Source organism: Gigantopelta aegis, chromosome 2 (genome assembly GCF_016097555.1).
Source record: "Gigantopelta aegis isolate Gae_Host chromosome 2, Gae_host_genome, whole genome shotgun sequence".
NCBI lineage: Eukaryota > Metazoa > Mollusca > Gastropoda > Neomphalida > Peltospiridae > Gigantopelta > Gigantopelta aegis.
This window is the reverse complement of record NC_054700.1, coordinates 262,434-276,324: the sequence shown is the minus strand read 5'-3', so window position 1 is coordinate 276,324 and position 13,891 is coordinate 262,434. Positions and strand designations below refer to the sequence as shown.

The following is a 13,891-nucleotide window of genomic DNA, read 5'->3' as shown; positions in this document are numbered from 1 at the left end:
ATGCAGTGATCAACAACTGTCATGTTTATCTATGGCAAGAGCGAAACGACGATGGTGTTAAATGTAACGTATAATTGAATGTTTACTGTGTGGAAGTGTAGCCCGTTAGCCGTTTTCCGGTCGGTACAGCAGGTCAATCAGCCACTGGGTTTGGTTAACACGCTGATCTCTATAGGTACCTTACTGCTGTCGTGAATGAAGCGAAAACATGTGTTGTGTGTTCTAAATATACATTGTGCTTTCCTTATATCACGTGTTGTTGATGATGATGATGATGATGATGATGATGATGATGATGATGATAATAATGACGGTTTAAACAATACTTATTTCTTTTTATGTATACTCTTCAAAAAAAGAAACGCATAACTGGTATATGTTAGGATTGGATTGCAAATTTATAGCATCATATCTTTGCTCAATACCAGAGCAGTAAAATTGAAACTTGTTAAACATGATCAGAACATCACTTGGAATGAAATCGTCTATCAAATCAACAGGATTAGGCCACCGTATCAAGGTCACGGTCATGGACACTAATATCGAGTATGAGCCTCTTGAGCAGCAATGACGGATTGGCACCTCCTACCCATGAAATCAAATAATGCTTGAATCACAGGCTGGGAAATTGTAGCCCATGTTTGTTGCAAAGCCTGGAGCAGCTGGGGTAGCGTTTGTGGCGCAGGGTTACGTTGCCGTAAACGTCGATCTAGTTCATCCCACAGGTGCTCGATGGGGTTAAGATCAGGTGATCTTGAAGGCCATGGCATCACTCCGACATTGTGTTGATTCAGGAAGTCTGTTGTTATACGTGCGCTATGTGGTCGTGCATTGTCGTGCTGGAAGATAACATTTTCTGCGTTGATGAAAGGTATGGCGTGACGCTGGAGAATTTCGTTGCAGTAACGTTGGGCTGTTAGATGACCTGGGACATGTACAAGGTCAGTTCTGCCAGTGTAAGTGATGGCCGCCCATACCATAACACTCCCCCCTCCATATCTGTCCACCTGCCGCACACAATTATTGGCATAACGCTCGTTACGTCGTCGGTAAAGCCACTCTTCGCCACTGCTGTCGACGCCATATCAGACAACGTCTGCACCATGTAAGCCGTAGACGCCTATGTTGCACGGTTAAAATGATCCGTCTAGCTGGTCTTCTAGCTCGGATATTGGCTTCACGTAAACGGTTTCTTACGGTCTGGTCCGAAATTCTTCGCATCCCAGGTATGGCAGAAGTTGACGATGAAGCAGTTAGGAATCTGTCACGTAAATGTCGTAGACGTATGTATCTGTCTTGCGCCGGTGTGGTAACTCTGGGACGACCGGATCTGGGGCGGTCACGTGACACTCCAGTTTGCTGATAACGGTGCCAAAGCCTAGATATTGTACTCTGAGATGTGTTGAAAAGACGTGCAACTGTTGATTGCGATTCCCCGGCTTCCATCCGGCCAATTGCGTTGTTACGTTGTGGTTCTGTCAGCCTGGGCATAATTTCAAAGTTACGTAGCGACACTATCGATAATGCGTGTGTGAATGTAACTCAGTTTTCTCTCAAGGGGTAGTGCACGTGCTGTACGTGTATGATTTGTACGTGATAAATGTGAGCTCTGCAACCATTATTATGGATATTGTGAAAACATATTTACACGTGCTGACGTCAAATCATGCGTTTTGTCAGCTTCAGAATTGCATGATATCATATCCACTAGCTATAGAATAAGATAATACTAAAACATTCACTATTGTGTTATTTCAAAATTAATGTTATAAAAAATATGCTCTATGCGTTTCTTTTTTTGAAGAGTATATTAACGGAAGGTATTGGTCAACAGGCATACCTATATGAAGACCTTTCCCTACATTATACAACGATGATGATGATGATGATGATGTTGTTGTACAGCAATGATGAGGGTGATGTTGTTGTATAGCGACGATAGTGATGATGATGTTGTTGTTGTTGATGATGATGATGATGATGATGGTGGTGATGATGGTGATGATGATGATGGTGGTGATGATGGTGGTGATGATGTTGATGATGGTGATGGTGATGGTGATGAAGATGATTATGATGATGATGATGGTGTTAATGGTGATGGTGATGGTGATGGTGGTGATGGTGATGATGATGATGATGATGATGGTAATGATAATGATGATGACGTTCCGCCTGCATTAAAATCCCATCGGTTTCAGGGGTTGGGGTGGGTCTTGGATATAAATGCCTTATATCTCTGCCTTTTAACGGTAGAATATTTCTTCTTTTCCCACTGGAACAACAAAGAGAATATCTTAACACGAATCTAACAATTAAGCCAGCGCCCAGTTTCACAAAACGTCGTAAGCCTAGTTTTGTACGTGAATGAAATCTACGGCTAAACCACAGTTCTTATTACTATTAGCAGTACTACAAATATAGTTAGAAGTTGACATATTTCACTGTCTTTTGTCTTTAATGATGTAATTGTCTGCGTGAAATAGATGCCAAACAATGTAAACGTCTGATCGGTATAACTGTTATCGCAGACGTAAACTTGCAATTTTTTCCTTTTCCTTTTTTTTTCCTTTTTTTTTTTTTAGGCGGGGGGGGGGGGGGGGGGGGGGGGGGGGGTAAAATTTCATTTTTGGCTCCAGAGTGTCAATTTACGATTGTCCAAGAAAATAACCTTAATAAAGTCCGACGGTCATCTGTGCTCTTTTTAACTCGCCGTAAAATGCATTATTTTAATTATACATGTACGTTTAGTTTTAAAAAATGCAGCAGATAAGCGGAACTAAGTCTACCAACGCCAACTTTTGAAAATATTCGCTAAGAACCTGAAAAACCAACCCAAGAAACACATATATTTGCTGTGATTCTTGCTACTTTAATCAGATTTATTTTCTTTTGTGAAGAAGTTGTACACTTGTGACAAAAGTAAACCTGTTCGATCTGTGGACACATACGGGCAGCGCGTGGAGGTAAAACCGACCTGTTGGGCGGCGGTCGATAGTGCACAACAATTGCGAAGTACCAGACAGACTGACATGTATACATGTTAGTACTAACCCGCGAGGAAGTACCAGACAGCCCGACATCTATACATGTTAGTACTAACCCGCGAGGCAGTACCAGGCAGCCCGACACCTATACATGTTAGTACTAACCTGCGAGGAAGTACCAGGCAGCCCGACATCTATACATGTTAGTTCTAACCCGCGAAGAAGTACCAGACAGCCCGACATCTATATATGTTAGTACTAACCTGCAAGGAAGTACCCGACAGCCCGACATCTATACATATTAGTACTAACCTGCGAGGAAGTACCCGACAGCCCGACATCTATACATGTTAGTACTAACACGCGAGGAAGTACCCGACATCTATGCATGTTAGTACTAACCCGCGAGGAAGTACTCAACATCTATACATGCTTGTACTAACCCGCGAGGAAGTACCCGACATCTATACCTGTTAGTACTAACCCGCGAGGAAGTACTCGACATCTATACGTGTTAGTACTAACCCGCGAGGAAGTACCCGACATCTATACGTGTTAGTACTAACCCGGGAGGAAGTACCCGACATCTATACGTGTTAGTACTAACACGCGAGGAAGTACTCGACATCTATACGTGTTAGTACTAACACGCGAGGAAGTACCCGACATCTATACGTGTTAGTACTAACCCGGGAGGAAGTACCCGACATCTATACGTGTTAGTACCAACACGCGAGGAAGAACCCGACATCTATACACGTTAGTACTAACCCGGGAGGAAGTACCCGACATCTATACACGTTAGTACTAACCCGCGAGCAAGTACCCAACATCTATACACGTTAGTACTAACCCGCGAGGAAGTACTCGACATCTATACACGTTAGTACTAACACGCGAGGAAGTACCCGACATCTATACACGTTAGTACTAGCATGCGAGGAAGTACCCGACATCTATACACGTTAGTACTAACACGCGAGGAAGTACCCGACATCTATACACGTTAGTACTAGCACGCGAGGAAGGAAGTACTCGACATCTATACGTGTTAGTACTAGCACGCGAGGAAGTACTCGACATCTATACGTGTTAGTACTAGCACGCGAGGAAGTACCCGACATCTATACATGTTAGTACTAGCACGCGAGGAAGTACCCGACATCTATACGTGTTAGTACTAACACGCGAGGAAGTACTCGACATCTATACGTGTTAGTACTAACACGCGAGGAAGTACTCGACATCTATACGTGTTAGTACTAACACGCGAGGAAGTACTCTATACGTGTTAGTACTACGCGAGGAAGTACCCGACATCTATACGTGTTAGTACTAGCACGCGAGGAAGTACTCGACATCTATACGTGTTAGTACTAACACGCGAGGAAGTACCCGACATCTATACGTGTTAGTACTAGCACGCGAGGAAGTACCCGACATCTATACGTGTTAGTACTAGCACGCGAGGAAGTACCCGACATCTATACGTGTTAGTACTAACCCGCGAGGAAGTAGTACTACATCTATACGTGTTAGTACTAACACGCGAGGAAGTACCCGACATCTATACGTGTTAGTACTAACACGCGAGGAAGTACTCGACATCTATACGTGTTAGTACTAACACGCGAGGAAGTACCCGACATCTATACGTGTTAGTACTAACACGCGAGGAAGTACCCGACATCTATACGTGTTAGTACTAACACGCGAGGAAGTACTCGACATCTATACGTGTTAGTACTAACACGCGAGGAAGTACTCGACATCTATACGTGTTAGTACTAACACGCGAGGAAGTACCCGACATCTATACGTACTAACACGCGAGGAAGTACTCGACATCTATACGTGTTAGTACTAACACGCGAGGAAGTACTCGACATCTATATACGTGTTAGTACTAACCCGCGAGGAAGTACGCGAGGAGGAAGTACCGACATCTATACGACATCTATACGTGTTAGTACTAACCCGCGAGGAAGTACTCGACATCTATACGTGTTAGTACTAACACGCGAGGAAGTACCCGACATCTATACGTGTTAGTACTAACCCGCGAGGAAGTACTCGACATCTATACGTGTTAGTACTAACCCGCGAGGAAGTACCCGACATCTATACAGTACTAACACGTTAGTCTATACTAGTACTAACCGCGAGGAAGTACTCGACATCTATACGTGTTAGTACTAACCCGCGAGGAAGTACCCGACATCTATACGTGTTAGTACTAACCCGCGAGGAAGTACTCGACATCTATACGTGTTAGTACTAACACGCGAGGAAGTACTCGACATCTATACGTGTTAGTACTAACCCGCGAGGAAGTACCCGACATCTATACGTGTTAGTACTAACCCGGAGGAAGTACCCGACATCTATACGTGTTAGTACTAACACGCGAGGAAGTACCCGACATCTATACGTGTTAGTACTAACCCGCGAGGAAGTACTCGACATCTATACGTGTTAGTACTAACCCGCGAGGAAGTACCCGACATCTATACGTGTTAGTACTAACCCGCGAGGAAGTACTCGACATCTATACGTGTTAGTACTAACCCGCGAGGAAGTACTCGACATCTATACGTGTTAGTACTAACACGCGAGGAAGTACCCGACATCTATACGTGTTAGTACTAACCCGGGAGGAAGTACCCGACATCTATACGTGTTAGTACCAACACGCGAGGAAGTACTCGACATCTATACACGTTAGTACTAACCCGGGAGGAAGTACCCGACATCTATACACGTTAGTACTAACCCGCGAGGAAGTACCGGACATCTATACATGTTAGTACTAACCCGCGAGGAAGTACTCGACATCTATACACATTAGTACTAACACGCGAGGAAGTACCCGACATCTATACACGTTAGTACTAGCACGCGAGGAAGTACCCGACATCTATACACGTTAGTACTAACACGCGAGGAAGTACTCGACATCTATACGTGTTAGTACTAGCACGCGAGGAAGTACTCGACATCTATACGTGTTAGTACTAACCCGCGAGGAAGTACCCGACATCTATACGTGTTAGTACTAACCCGCGAGGAAGTACTCGACATCTATACACGTTAGTACTAACACGCGAGGAAGTACCCGACATCTATACACGTTAGTACTAGCACGCGAGGAAGTACCCGACATCTATACACGTTAGTACTAACACGCGAGGAAGTACTCGACATCTATACACGTTAGTACTAGCACGCGAGGAAGTACCCGACATCTATACACGTTAGTACTAACAGGCGAGGAAGTACTCGACATCTATACGTGTTAGTACTAGCACGCGAGGAAGTACTCGACATCTATACGTGTTAGTACTAGCACGCGAGGAAGTACCCGACATCTATACGTGTTAGTACTAGCACGCGAGGAAGTACCCGACATCTATACATGTTAGTACTAGCACGCGAGGAAGTACTCGACATCTATACATGTTAGTACTAACCTGCGAGGAAGTACCCGACATCTATACGTGTTAGTACTAACACGCGAGGAAGTACTCGACATCTATACGTGTTAGTACGAACACGCGAGGAAGTACCCGACATCTATACATGTTAGTACTAACACGCGAGGAAATCTGCACTGACAGCTAGCAGTGTATTTGTGATGAAACGGATTAACAGAAATCTGAATATCAAAAAAGAAAAAAGAAAAGTGACTGACTGACTGAATGAATGAATGAATAAGTGAATGACTGGATGGATGGATGAATGGATGGACGCACGGACGGACGGACGCACGGACGCACGGACGAATGAATGAATGTGTGAATGAATGTTTAATGATCCCCGCACGGACGAATGAATGCAGACATGTGTGAACAAAAGTGAATTTAATGATCCCAAGAATGGCTCCCAAATCCTCCACCCCAACCCAACCCCAACCCAAGCAGACATCACCTGTTGGATGTCAGACAAAAGTGACCGGTCTCGGTGGCGTCGTGGCAGGCCATCGGTCTACAGGCTGGTAGGTACTGGGTTCGGATCCCAGTCGAGGCATGGTATTTTTAATCCAGATACCGACTCCAAACCCTGAGTGAGTGCTCCGCAAGGCTCAATGGATAGGTGTAAACCACTTGCACCGACCAGTGATCCATAACTGGTTCAACAAAGGCCATGGTTTGTGCTATCCTGCCTGTGGGAAGCGCAAATAAAAGATCCTTTGCTGCTAATCGGAAGAGTAGCCCATGTAGTGGCAACAGCGGGTTTCCTCTCAAAATCTGTGTGGTCCTTAACCATATTTCTGACGCCATATAACCGTAAATAAAATGTGTTGAGTGCGTCGTTAAATAAAACATTTCTTTCTTTCTTTCTTTCTTTCTCCCGCTGGAAGAGGACATGTGTAAATTAAAACAGTAAATTTTGGCACCCACCCCTGTGAGATACAGCTCCGCCCATCATACTGAATAACGCCTGGCCGCTCATGTTGACCCCACTGCCCTCCCCCAATACCGCCGCACGACGTGCGATCATCTCTAGAATGGCCGTAATTACAGTAATCAGTTGCTGTTTGGTTAGAGGTGTTGCATCGCATCACAAATCAGTTTGCGATGTCATGTCATGTCATAGGGTTTTACGTGCACATTCAGAACAAGCTGTTGTAGCGCACGCCTGTCGTGGGCACAAGACCGGCCTTGGCCGGCTCCTCCGTCCATGACAGGAAAGGTGGGGGGAGGGGAGAGGAGGGACCGCCTGCACTGGCAGGTGCAAGGGATTACCAGCAGATCGATCAAATCGGTAGCAGGCGGATGGGGGTGGTGGTGGTGGTGGTGCTATGGAATTTGAATGGAGCAGTTAAATGTCAAAGAGAAAAGGGTGCGCAATTTTGATTGAGGGAATTTGGCGCAATTTTGAACGGTCGGTCGAAAGGTAAATGGCCGAGCTAATATAGGTTTTGATATTAGTGAATCGAGAGTAGCTCGTTAATTTTAGACCTTTACGATGCTGTGGTGTCTCCCTAGGTTGCCCATAGGGCCCTTATAAAGGGCCTGACCGCTTCTGGTCGAGGCATCACCAAGTTTGCGAAGGTTTCCATCTAACCGACGAATAACTGACAGCGTGAGGCCCGCCTGCCTGTGGGCTCCGACCAATCGCAGTCGCTCCACTCACTTGTATTGGCTTGAGAGATAGTGAGACTTGAAGCGTTTGTTCAGTGTGGAAACAGTGCTTGCTTTTATCCGGGGGATGTTATCGAGTTCGTGGACGTACATACCTGGACAGACGCCGAGTTGTGTGACGATGCTCTCCCACGTGGGTGCTACTCGCTAAATCCAGACGTGAAATTTTTCTTACGTGTTATGGTGCACATTTTTAAAACGTGAGTAAAAATGTTTCTAGCTCTATTTTGTTTTAAAGAGATCATTTATTAAAAAACAATTTCATGCTTTGGCCTGTATACTTTCATGTGCGCGTGCTGGAGTGGGTGGACTTTTCTTTAGGGAACTGTTGGTTATTGTACGATGTAGTATGTGGGGTTGTGATGTAAAGTTAAGTTAGAAAGTGACAGTGTGAATGCCACAGGGAGTTGGGATGGATTCATGGTTGTAGGTTGTTGTTGTTTGGGGTTTTTAATAATAATAATAATAATAATGTGTGTGTTTGTGTATATATATATATATGTGTGTGTATATATATATATATATGTATATATATATATATATATATATATATATATATATATATATATATATATATATATATATATGTATATATATATATATATATATATGTATATATATATATATATATATATATATATATATATATATATATATATATATATATATGTATATATATAATTATTATTATTATTATTGAATTACACTTATCAATGTTCGAGAGACGTGATGCAGCTGTGTGCCGACTGGGTGACGGGGGGGGGGGGGGGGGGCAACAATAGGAAAGTGTCAAGGCGCATTTCCAGACATTTTAGCAGAGGGGAGGGGTCTAGTCTGTGGCGACACACATTTATAGTGGGTCGAGGAGTGATGCTCCTCCGACAAAAAATACTGAGAAAAAAAGATAATATTTGCTTGTGCAGGGAGGGGTTTTGATCCCCGAACCATTCCCCTACAAACGCGCCTGGCGTCGTTTCAGTCTAAAACGTACCTTTTTATGTGCCTGGAGAGTACCCTGTTTGCGTGCATTGGTCATTTTTACTGCACCCCCTTGTTCTGGGAGACACACGATCCCGTGTCCGTTGAATTACGACACGACACGACAGGCTAGATGCAGACACACCACGCCGCTGTTATAGTGAAACGTATTGGCTTTGTGTACCCGTCTTTAAGATTCTGATAAGTGTGTGTAAATTGAAGACAGGGATATGATGTGTGAATTATAAGCTACATCTTCGCAACCGACACTCTACTAAGCACAATATTTGATGAACTAAGGAAACGTAACATTTGATATTCTGTCCTAAACACTGTGACATTTAAACCGCCTGCACACCGAACCAGCCGTGCTCACGGAGAAATAATTCATCTCGAGATAAAAGTAATCTCCACTATTGTAGCTTTGAAGTTCTCCTACAATTATAAATAATGCAACTTTCAATCCAGACCTTAGCCACGGTGGTGTAGTCGTTAAACCATCAGGCTTGCGGCTGGTATATATTGGGTTCGCACCCCGGTACTGGCTCCCACCCAGAGCGAGTTTAACGACATTATAGGTAGGGGCAACACCACTACACCGACCTATCTCTCACTAAACACTAATAACTAACCATTAACCCACTGTCCTGGACAGACCAGGATAGCCGAGATGTGTGCCCAGGACAACGTGCCTGAACCTTAATTGGATATAAGCACGAATCTAGGTATAAATCAGTGAATGGATTTCCACCTCAGAGTCTGAGTCCTATGTTGGTCTCGCTGATGCACGAAGGTGGTTGTAGTTTAACATGTGCCGGGGTGTCGTTAGATAAAATATTGTCGTCTATCATTTCCATCTGAATGACTTAGTTTCAGTGGTGCAGTTCAGCGTCATCGAGTTAAAACGTTGGAGGCGGAACGGGGTGTGTGTGTGTGTGGAGGGGGGGGGGGGGGGTGTTAGACTGTACCCCGTCCGTTTTCAGTGCAGCTAGAAGAGAGCTATCGGACGACTAGCTACCACATTTATCACGTAATTCACATCCCATCATGAATGGACAAATGCATGATTGAATGAATGGATGAATGAGTGGTAACGCACTCGCCTGGTGCGCGGCCTGTGAGCTCACTGGGTTACGTATCGTCCCAGCCCGATGTAACAAAGACAATGGTATGTATTATCCTGTCGGTGGGAAGGAAGGATATGTTTTATTTAACGACGCACTCAACACATTTTATTTACTGTTATATGGTGTAGGACATATGGTTAAGGACAACACAGATATTGAGTGAGGAAACCCGCTGTCGCCACTTCATGGACTACTCTTTCTGATTAGCAGCAAAGGATCTTTTATAGGCACCAACTCATGGACAGGATAGTACATACCACGGCCTTTGATGTACCAGTCGTGGTGCACTGGCTGGAATGAGAAATAGCCCAATGTGCCCACCGACGAGGATCGATCCCAAACCGAACGCGCATCAAGCGAGCGCTGTACCACTGGGCTACGTCCCGCCCCTCCTGTCTGTGGGATGCTACATATAAAAGATCCCTTGCTGCTAATAAAAAACCGTAGGCCATTGGGTGGCGACAGCGGGTTTACTCTCATTAAAATTCATTCTACTGGTTAATTACTTGTTGATCTAACAGCACCCTGTTGGAGCTCATGTCCAGTTGACCTTTCATTTGACCAATCAAAACCTTACTTGCAAAATCATGCCAGTGATTTGAAAAGAATTTGAAAACATTCGGGATTATGCCGAGGGTATACGAAATGATTCGAGTGAATTACGAAGTATGCTGGAGACTAATTTCAATATAAAATGTTATATAAAATTCGTTTCAAGACGAAAAACCCCACAAAACCCCGTGATGGTATAGTCATAAAATCTGTTTATACTAGTATACAATCCAGAGTTTATTACTGCACTTTTACCCCTGTTTTTTAATGTTGAAATAGACCAACAAGATGGCCTATTGCATAAATAGTCTCACCCGATATTTTTAGAATGTGTATGCTTCCGAATAAGTGTAATTGGTCGATATTTAAATTGTTATTTATAGATGAAATGTCACCTGGACATGGGGAGTCCACGCAATGCTGTTAGATCTACTGGTAGACCAGTAGAGCTAATTTTAATCAGATTGGTTTACTCTCTCATCTGTGTGGTCCGACGCCACAATACAACCGTAGTTAAAATGTGTATAGTTCGTCGCTAAATACAACATTCCTTACATCCCTCATTAATCAGTTTTGTTCGAGTCAGTGCCCCACGACTGGTTTATCAAAGGCCGTGGTATGTGTTGTCATGTCTATAGGATGGTGCATATAAACGATGCCTTGCTACAAATCTGAAAATGTCACGAGTTTTCTCTCTAAGACTATATGTCGAAATTACCAAATGTTTGACATCCAAAAGCCGATGATTAATAAATGAGTGTGTTCTAGTGGTGTCGTTAACTAAAACGAACTTTCACTTCAAGTTATTTTCGTGCTTATATCCAATTAAGGTTCAAGTACGCTGTCCTTGGCACACACCTCAGCTATCTGAGCTGTCTGTCCAGGATAGTGATTTAGTTGTTAGTTGTTGGTGAGAGAGACGTTGGTGTAGTGGTATTACACATACCCATTGAGTCTAGGCTGTGTCCAGGATAGTGATTTAGTTGTTAGTTGTTGGTGAGAGAGACGTAGGTATAGTGGTCTTACACATACCCATTGAGTCTAGGCTGTCTGTCCAGGATAGTGGTTTAGTTGTTAGTTGTTGGTGAGAGAGACGTTGGTGTAGTGGTCTTACACCTACCCATTGAGTCTAGGTTGTCTGTCCAGGATAGTGATTTAGTTGTTGGTGAGAGAGACGTAGGTGTAGTGGTCTTACGCCTACCCATTGAGTCTAGGCTGTCTGTCCAGGATAGTGGTTTAGTTGTTAGTTGTTGGTGAGAGAGACGTTGGTGTAGTGGTCTTACACCTACCCATTGAGTCTAGGCTGTCTGTCCAGGATAGTGGGTTAGTTGTTGGTGAGAGAGACGTAGGTGTAGTGGTCTTACACATACCCATTGAGTCTAGGCTGTCTGTCCAGGATAGTGGGTTAGTTGTTGGTGAGAGAGACGTAGGTGTAGTGGTCTTACACATACCCATTGAGTCTAGGCTGTCTGTCCAGAATAGTGGTTTAGTTCTTGGTGAGAGAGACGTAGGTGTAGTGGTCTTACACATACCCATTGAGTCTAGGCTGTCTGTCCAGGGTAGTGGTTTAGTTGTTAGTGAGAGAGACATAGGTGTAGTGGTCTTACACATACCCATTGAGTCTAGGCTGTCTGTCCAGGATAGTGATTTAGTTGTTAGTGAGAGAGACGTTGGTGTAGTGGTCTTACCCCTACCCATTGAGTCTAGGCTGTCTGTCCAGGATAGTGGGTTAGTTCTTAGTTGTTAGTGAGAGAGACGTAGGTGTAGTGGTCTTACACCTACGCATTGAGTCTAGGCTATCCGTCCAGGATAGTGGTTTAGTTGTTAGTTGTTGGTGAGAGAGACGTTGGTGTAGTGGTCTTACACCTACCCATTGAGTCTAGGCTGTCTGTCCAGGATAGTGGTTTAGTTGTTAGTTGTTAGTGAGAGAGACGTAGGTGTAGTGGTCTTACACCTACGCATTGGGTCTAGGCTGTCTGTCCAGGATAGTGGTTTAGTTGTTAGTTGTTGGTGAGAGAGACGTAGGTGTAGTGGTCTTACACCTTCCCGTTGAGTCTAGGCTGTCTGTCCAGGATAGTGGTTTAGTTGTTAGTTGTTGGTGAGAGAGACGTAGGTGTAGTGGTCTTACACCTACCCATTGAGTCTAGGCTGTCTGTCCAGGATAGTGGTTTAGTTGTTAGTTGTTGGTGAGAGAGACGTAGGTGTAGTGGTCTTACACATACCCATTGAGTCTAGGCTGTCTGTCCAGAATAGTGGTTTAGTTGTTAGTTGTTGGTGAGAGAGACGTAGGTGTAGTGGTCTTACACCTACCCATTGAGTCTAGGCTGTCTGTCTAGGATAGTGGCTTAGTTGTTAGTTGTTGGTGAGAGACACATTGGTGTAGTGGTCTTACACCTACCCATTGAGTCTAGGCTGCGTGTCCAGGATAGTGGTTTAGTGGTTAGTGAGAGAGACGTTGGTGTAGTGGTCTTACACCTACCAATTAAGTCGTTGAAATTTGCTCTGGGTGCAACCCGGTACCACAGAGGCCAGTCAAACAAACTTTAAGAAGGTGCAAGACTACTACATGAGTCACTCAGCAGCTGCTGCGTTCGGCCTGATAACCCAGACAGCTGAAGTGAGTGCCCATGACAGCTTGCTTGAACCGTAGTTGGACAGAATCATCAGAAACAAATATAAATCAAAGTTCCCACTGAGTGAAAAGCTCTATTGATACGTGGTAAAAGTTTTATGAAAGGTTTTCGAAGTCGTGTTGGGAACAGCTACAGTTGATCCGTGACTCAGTGTGCTGCTATGTAATCTGTTACATGGATGTCGCAGCTGGTCGGTTCATTATAGTCCGTGTACATCCAAACGAGAACCCATTAGTTTGTATGTATGTATGTATGTATGTATGAATAATGTCATAACTCGTATAAAAAAAACCGCACACAACAAAACAACTAACACAACATTGCTAAGTTTCATACCCATACCAACTCCAATAACATGTTGTATATAAAAAGTAAATTTAAAACGTTTCGTAACAAAGTCCCAACAAATTGTTTTGATTAATACAGTGTTGAAGACAATTATTAATCCTGGAGAAGCAAAGGTATGCATT

At 43.9% G+C, this 13,891-nt stretch overlaps 1 protein-coding gene across 1 annotated transcript in view; it reads left to right on the top strand.

Annotated features, from left to right (window-relative positions):
- Positions 1-13,891, top strand: part of LOC121379388 (probable G-protein coupled receptor 139) — a 69,815-nt gene that overhangs the window by 3,641 nt on the left and 52,283 nt on the right. The window contains exon 2 of the mRNA XM_041507985.1: positions 7,976-8,331. The gene's annotated coding sequence lies outside the window, so the exon portion shown is untranslated. The remainder of the gene's footprint in view (positions 1-7,975; positions 8,332-13,891) is intronic.